This window comes from Macrobrachium nipponense, chromosome 36 (assembly GCF_015104395.2).
Source record: "Macrobrachium nipponense isolate FS-2020 chromosome 36, ASM1510439v2, whole genome shotgun sequence".
NCBI classification, from domain to species: Eukaryota; Metazoa; Arthropoda; class Malacostraca; order Decapoda; family Palaemonidae; genus Macrobrachium; species Macrobrachium nipponense.
The window spans coordinates 61,049,907-61,057,110 of record NC_087220.1 but is presented as its reverse complement, the minus strand read 5'-3'; the positions used below and the strand labels follow the sequence as shown (position 1 = coordinate 61,057,110).

At 34.8% G+C, this 7,204-nt stretch overlaps 1 protein-coding gene across 1 annotated transcript in view; it reads right to left on the bottom strand.

The window, feature by feature from the left end:
- Positions 1-4,144, bottom strand: part of LOC135203746 (uncharacterized) — a 24,293-nt gene extending 20,149 nt beyond the window's left edge. Inside the window, exon 1 of the mRNA XM_064233686.1 lies at positions 4,022-4,144. The gene's annotated coding sequence lies outside the window, so the exon portion shown is untranslated. The remainder of the gene's footprint in view (positions 1-4,021) is intronic.
- Positions 4,145-7,204: the final 3,060 nt, after the last annotated feature.

Below are 7,204 nucleotides of genomic sequence, written 5' to 3'. Positions count from 1 at the left end.
ATACACATAGGAGACGAATAACTAATTCAGGCATAAATACATACATGACACAAATGCATACAATATGTATGTTTATATGTATGAATTTTTATGTGAACACAGATTGATAAAATATATACATAGTTAGACATAGATATACAAAGGCGACGAATAACTAATTCAGGCATAAATACATACATTACGAATGCATGACTGTATGTGCATACATTTAGATAGATGACATACATACATACACAGACAAACACGCATGTAAATAGACACACACATACACATGCTTCGCATCAGCAAAAGGCAAACAAAACAATAACGACGCCACGCGCATGCGCATGGGCGCACGCAAACAAACCCATAAAAACAAACGCATCCGTTATGAGAAACTATTCCAAAACAAAACAGGAACTCGATGCGTCCTTTGTTTTTGTTTTTTTTTCTTTTTCTTTCCTTTCCTAGATCACCGTTCTGAACCGACATGGTCCTTTCCCAACGAATCGTTTCCCATTTTCTTTTCTTTCTAGCTTTTCCCACAGAAGAAGACCAGAGAGAGAGAGAGAGAGAGAGAGAGAGAGAGAGAGAGAGAGAGAGAGGACTTTCTTTTCTCATGAGCAGCACCGCGAGAAAACGAAAACACAAAGAAAAAAAGAACTTGGTGATTTAGATACGCGTTATGATACTGAAAGAGAACAATTGACTGGATGGAGATTTAAGCTGTCAAGAAGCAGAAGAAGAAGAAGAAGAAGAAGAAGAAGAAGATGATGATGATGGCTATTTACGACGATTTATAGGCTACGGAAAGCATTTCATTTCGTAGAATAAAGAAAACCAGAGAGAGAGAGAGAGAGAGAGAGAGAGAGAGAGAGAGAGAGAGAGAGAGAGAGAGAGAGCTAAACACTACGCTCTTAAGAGAGAGAGGGAGAGAGATAGCTAATCACTAGGACAATCTTGAGAGAGAGAGAGAGAGAGAGCTAATTACTATGATTTTAAGAGAGCAAGAGAGAGTGAGACAGAAAGCGCATCACAACAGTCTTGAGAGAGAGAGAGAGAGAGAGAGAGAGAGAGAGAGAGAGAGAGAGAGAGAGAGAGAGTCAGGAGAACCCACAAAAGACGTGAATCTCACGCCATGCTTATTTCACGGACATTGAGCGAGTGAGCGAGAGAGCTCTCACATCAAGAAGTGGCCCCAAAAACATTTTGATCGGTCGATCGCGTTTTATTCGACTGAAATTATCCTCCTTTAAGATGGAAGAGAAAGTAGATGGAAAGAGATGACGTCTTGTCTGGATGCGGGTTCGACTTGATCTATGGTGGACGAGAATGATAGATATGAAAGCGAGAAAATTAAAATGGAGAGACGAACGTGATAGGAAATTTTTTTTTAAAGATTTTATGAAATGGTGTCACGAATGAGAAACAGACGACAAAAGATAATAAATAAATAAATAAATAAATAAATAAATAAATAAATAAATAACCAAATAAATAACAGTAAAAATAAAAACTAGACTTATCATGGTTATAAATTAAGGGCATTCATGCATTTTATGTCATTCAAATACAGTGAAAAGACTTTGATATATTAAATTTGCTAAACTGTCTAAAAAGAAAAAATAAAATAAAATAAAAAACCCCAGAATAAAAAAAAAACTATATTGTTCGTAATTCCAAAGTACTTACTTGCCCCTGTACACAAAAAATAATACATTGCTCTATGAAGACTTTGCTTGCAAAACGCATAAAAAGAGAAAATATATAAATAAATAAATAAACAAAAACCGAAGTAAAAAGAACATAAAAAAACTTCCGCCTGTTGACTTCAAATCACAGGGTGTAACAGAAAGAAAAGTACAACAATCTGTCTACAAGTACAGTGCAATTATGCCCTTTCATATTAATTTTTTAATATTTTCCGTGACAGGTGTACTGTCAGAAGCGACATCTGTAATATACCTGCCACCTACTGCTCTACGCACCTGTCAATTAAACTATTGTAGTCAGTTTAAGCCTCATTCAAGAGGGAGAAATATACTTATTTTATTTATTCAACATATACATTATTTTCTTTTCCAGCGGTTTTTATCGACACGCGTGCATGATTATCTCATAGTGTATTTTCTCGAAGTCTTTCAATTAATTTTATTATATACGTCGGTATAAAAGTCTGTTTTTCTTTGCTGTTATTTAAATGACCAAGACATTGAATGAAATTTTAATTCCTTCGGTATACTCTGGACAAAAAAACCCTTTATCTTAATTTATACCCACCAAAAATAAAAAAAAAAAAATAAATAAAAAACATTCCTATTTACACCTCACAAATCAAACCCAACTTCTATTTTCTCGCCAACGAGTTAAAACTATAACCCATTATCTTAATTTATAAACCCCACCCCCCAAAAAAAAACATTATTATTTACACTGACAAATCAAAAATCAACTTTTATTTTCTCGCCAACGAGTAAAAACTATAACCCTTTATCTTTATTTATAAACACAAAGTAAAAAAAAAAAAGAAACATTCCTATTTACACCCAACTTCTATTTTATCGCCAACGATTTAAAACTATAACACTTTATCTTAATTTATAAATAGAAAATAAAAAAAATCCTATTTACACTCACAAATAAAAAACCAACTTTTATTTTCTCGCCAGCGAGTTAAAACTATCAGCGAAGACAAACGCCCACAATTTACTCCAGACACGACCTGACTCACAAACAAGACGGGAAACAGTAAACCCACGACCACGAACTGCCGTTTCGTACCGGAGAACAAAACCAACCTCGAGATTTAGGTCAGAGTCAGGGGATAGTGAAACTGTCGTATTGTTCCCGTAGAGTTTGTTTTGGGACTTTGTCTTGAATCGCTTGGTCATGCTTCTATACAAAATGTAATGTTGACGCTGTATACATGTATAATTATGCTGTATACTTGTGTAATTGCGTTCATAAAATGTTTAATAATGTTATATGCATTTACAAGTGACATAGCGTTTCTTAGTTAGCAGTTCAATGTATTTTGTAAAAAGAATATTTTTGAAGACACTAACATTTAAACTTGGCAGTCACTGGACTGTATTTTGATTTTTCTGGCGCTGTAAACCAGTTTGCACAGCCTAGACATATGTATACATACATCTATATATGTATATATATACATATATATGTATATATATATATATATATATATACACTATATACATATATATATATATATATATATATATATATATATATATATATATATATATATAATATGCATTATTCAGTATATGTAAATACTATTCATGTTTTATTCTTGGAAAGGCTATATTATCGGATATCATACGGTAAATTTAATATAATCTTGAACTAAATAACATTTCAGACTACAATTAATTCGTAAACTGGCTAGAATTTAAAACAACCATGAAATAGAGACAATGGTGAAGAACTATATATATATATATATATATATATATATATATATACACATATATTTATAATATATGTATGATATATATATATATATATATATATATATATATATATATATATATATATACATCTGCATATTAGTCCAAGTCTGATCATATGTCACAACTAAATGATTTAAACAAAAGTAAGGGAGAAGCTATCAAATGCAAATCTTTAATATAAAAACAGACCAATGAAAATCAAGCAAGATAGCTGACATATTTAAAGACTGAACCAACGAAGTACAGGAATTTATACACAAAAAAAAAAAAAAAAAAAACAGTTAGAGCTTGCAAAAGAATAAAAAAAAAATAAATAAAAAAAAGCGTCTTGACCTAGATTCACCTCACGCAAGTGTGGGTTAGGTCACTGTCCTGTACATACCGCTAAACCGCTGCCAGTCACACGGGTGTGAGTCACAGTACATTTGTCGAAAAAATAACTAAATAAACCCTAAAAAATCTATAACTAAAATAAACCTCTGTCTCAATATATACTAGATTACAAACACACTTTAAGAAGTGTATCTGAATCATGTATATACATAAAACGTCGTGTATTGGTTTCTCACCTAAAATTAAATACAAGTCAGTCACAAAGTCTCGAAAGAACTTCAGTCGGTCGGTCGGTTAAGTGTAGTGAGGAGTTCCAGGGTATCGTCCACCTCGAACAAGAGACCGTCGCGGAATGAGGAGAAAACCAGTTTCCGATCTTCTCTCAGATTCTCCGCGTGGGCGGGGCCAAAGAAAGTCGAGGTGCCGGTCAGTCAATTAAATCTTTTAAATATTTTATTATTTCAAAAGAAATTTTTATAAAATAATCGTCTAGAAATGATCAATCAAATCAGTATAATCATCCTGAAATGATAATCAATATCCTATTGATACTCTTAACTATAAATTAAATGAATATCGAATTATACACTCTTGGCAACTCCACCATACTAGAGTTCCTACGTAGGTCGTTGCTTCTCAAACATGCAAAAGAGAAAATATCGCCATCTCTGGTTTTACGACAATATGGAAGCATATTTTCTTGTTCGTTTCGTTAAAAACTGCTGGGAAAATGGTTTTTATGGTTCCTGGAGTATAATAAGGGCCATAAATTATAAGCTTTAATGGAAATACAATGTTTTATGAATATACCTGTGGGAATAAATTACAAAGCAGAATGTATTGAACATAGGCCTAACAAAAGATCGTAAAATATATATATATATATATATATATATATATATATATAGATATATATATATATATATATATATATAAAGACAAAATCCAGGAAGGAAAGTGAAATAATGGAATAATACCGCTGCCAGGCCTCTAGGCTTCTCGTCCTTTACTGAGCAGAGAGACCCAATGCTACTAGACAAATTTTATTTCCCGGTAGTGAAATAAAATTAGATAATGAATGATGATACTGAAGTAATGAAGATGCAATGGTTCTGATTGTATTTTTAAATAATCGCCATGACAAATAGGCCTATGTTTTTGATAGGTTGTATATCCGTCTTTTTCTTGTGTGTCGTATCTATGAGAGAGAGAGAGAGAGAGAGAGAGAGAGAGAGAGAGAGAGAGAGAGAGAGATATTAATTCCTATGTGAGTCAACTCCGTAATCTTGTGAAATCATTTACAGCTGACTCCCGGACACCACACTAGTACTACCGCCATCTTTGGGGGAGAGTGCGAACCGGACATCTATGCAGGTAATCGGGGAATTAACTAACAAATTGGTAGACTTTCTCCCCGCGAGGAGAGAGAGAGAGAGAGACAGAGAGAGGAGAGAGAGAGAGGGGGGGGGGGGGAGAGTTCGGTTACTCGATCAACTTGAAAGGGTTTCAAGCCAGATTTATATATATAAATATATACAAATACATATAGGCCTAAACCTAAGTTCTGAAACAGTTCACCTCACAGACGCACGCACCACATATGAACCCATACAGGCGAATTCAAGCACGGAAAGCATGACGTGAACATCTTCCTGCTTTCCAAAAGCAGTAATCCAGGCGTCTCCTGACTTCCTTTCTTTCCGCGTGTCCAGATCTCGCGTGATATTTTTGTTAAAGGAATACCGAAAATGCTCTGAAGAGGTGAAGGTAACCATATGCTCACATAACTGTGACGAGGATTGTAGGTTATGGAGAGGAAGAAGAGGAGATTCTCTCTCTCTCTCTCTCTCTCTTCTCTCTCTCTCTCTCCTCTCTCTCTCTCCTCCTCTCTCTCTCTCTCTCTCTCTCTCTCCTGTAGACGACTTTCCCCCCGTAGGGTTTGATGCTTTCTTTCGACTCGCTACTGGTGGTTAGTCATGACTATTGGCGACGTATAGGTACATTTTTCTTTGTATGACTGATGTTTTTGTCGTCATTAAGACTCCAAAGCAAGTCAGCTTTCACAAGGAGAGCCCCCAAAGATGTCACGTTCACTGGACAAGCTTTAAAAGAATGTAGAGAATAGAAATTTATACTAAAACAAAAGGTTAACATAGAACTTACGAACGAGATCTCAGCCTTTCTGGAAGTTGAACCATCAAACGCTAGTCTCACCGTAACGTCTGTTTACGTGCGTTTTGTCGTTTTATTGTTATTATTCTTATTCCATTTGGTGACTTGCTTTTTATCAAAGTATGCCTGTCTTTTTTGTCTGTAACATTTTTGTTAGTCTGTCTGTCTGTTTATACGTTTTTTTTTTACCATTCGACCTAGTCGACATCACCTCTGTTCAGGTAAACTTATATAGCCTGGTACATACCTGTCAATTGCTAGCGTGCTTATTCACCGTCTACCTGTCAAAATAATGACATTAAAGTTTATATAATCATCCTTAAATAAAGCAAAAAACAAAATCTTTTCTTTCTTTACGCATGCCAGCGAACACGAGCGCATGATTTCACGCTCGCGCGAGCACGCGCAAATACATGCGCTCATGCCTGCGTGTGCATACTTATTCATACATTGCCGGAGATATTCTTGTGCGTCTCAGTAGGTTATATCTAAATGCAGAGTTATAATATTCTGAATGTTTTATGATTTTATTCCAACCTATCTCATCTGCAGTATCTAAGCTTGGATATTTGGAATTTGCGGATGGACACCCCTTCAATATTATCATTTAATTTCACTTTTATCTGTTTGTTTATTAGTTTGTTCACTTGTTCTTCCTTTTTTCTAATCTGGTCTGTTTTTTTTCTTTATTTCCTATTACCTTCGGTTACTTCTTTCCAAACGGCCATCTTTCTCTTTGGAAACTTGAATTTCAAGTCAGTGGCCCCTGTTGGTGGACTTGTTCCGTACGAATAGGGTCCATCCTCATGAATAATAAATAATAATAATAATAATAATAATAATATAATAATAATAATAATAAGAAGTAATAATAATAATAATAATAAGGAAGTGTAAGGGCACAAAAGACCAGCCCCTGATAGACGAAATGGTAATGAAGAACAGTAGAAGAAGGAAAACCAACCTAAGCATGGCATGGATAGACTATAAGAAAGCCTTCGACATGATACCACACACATGGCTAATAGAATGCCTGAAAATATATGGGGCAGAGGAAAACACCATCAGCTTCCTCAAAAATACAATGCGCAACTGGAATACAATACTTACAAGCTCTGGAATAAGACTAGCAAAGGTTAATATCAGGAGAGGGATCTTCCAGGGCGACTCACTGTCCCCACTACTCTTCGTAGTAGCCATGATTCCCATGACAAAAGTACTACAGAAGATGGATGCCGGGTACCAAC